The sequence below is a fragment of the Oxyura jamaicensis genome, chromosome 3, assembly GCF_011077185.1.
Source record: "Oxyura jamaicensis isolate SHBP4307 breed ruddy duck chromosome 3, BPBGC_Ojam_1.0, whole genome shotgun sequence".
Taxonomy (NCBI): domain Eukaryota; kingdom Metazoa; phylum Chordata; class Aves; order Anseriformes; family Anatidae; genus Oxyura; species Oxyura jamaicensis.
In genome coordinates this window covers 24,093,249-24,094,194 of record NC_048895.1, presented here as the reverse complement: position 1 = coordinate 24,094,194, position 946 = coordinate 24,093,249, and positions in this window count along the sequence as shown.

The following is a 946-nucleotide window of genomic DNA, read 5'->3' as shown; positions in this document are numbered from 1 at the left end:
CTGAAATAGATCACCTGGGGATGCAGTTCTCTTTGCATAGATGTACATAGATCATAGTGATAATAATGTGAATAACATTTCTTGTGAGGTAATTGCAGACCCTTTCGCAATCACTCATAGGCATAGCAGTACAGCACACTTGCTAAGTAATTATTAAAATTCCAATTTAGAGTGGCAAGCACTGAATCAACATGATTAGGGACTTTCCAGAGGCCACCCCTTACATTTTTTTACTTGCTCAACAGTAAAATACAAATGTAATTGCTTCTGTTCCTATCCATGGACTCATTTTCCTTTTTTCATACTTTTGCCTGGCACTGCCCATTTTACCTAATATCTTCTGATGCTCAAGCAGACCCTTACTGAGTGTTCCCACTGACAGATAACTTTGTACAGATACTCCCTGTTTTACTAAGAAAGGCTGAGGAGAGAACAAGCATGTTTTAAACCCATAGAAATAAACACATAGCCAGCTCCACAGGCAGCCAGGGAGTGAGTCTTTTATTACATCTGTTAGGTATCATCTGGGACAAACAACCCCACGCTGCTGTGGATGTGGTCATGTGCTGACTCGTGAGAGAAGAAACGCGCACGGTTCACTTGCAGGACCTCAGCTGCAGATGCACTGTTCACAGTACCAGCAACACGTGTGGGAGCTATCAGAGGTCACAAAGCTCCTCACTGTGACTGCTTGTTCTTTGGCTTCATGTCCCCACATGCAAGGTGGAGCAGCTTGGGAGGCCGGGAGACCAAAAACAGCAGCTGGAAATTGTGGAGGGAGAGTATGGAGCTGGAGCCATAGAGGACTGGGGAGGATCTCCAGGGATTCCCACCCTGCTGCTCCCAAGCCCAGATCAAATATGCCCGTAACATCCCCAGAAGATGTTTTTTTGAGCCCTCCTGAAAATCATCCCTGGTGGAGATTCCCCTTCATCCTTTGACACTA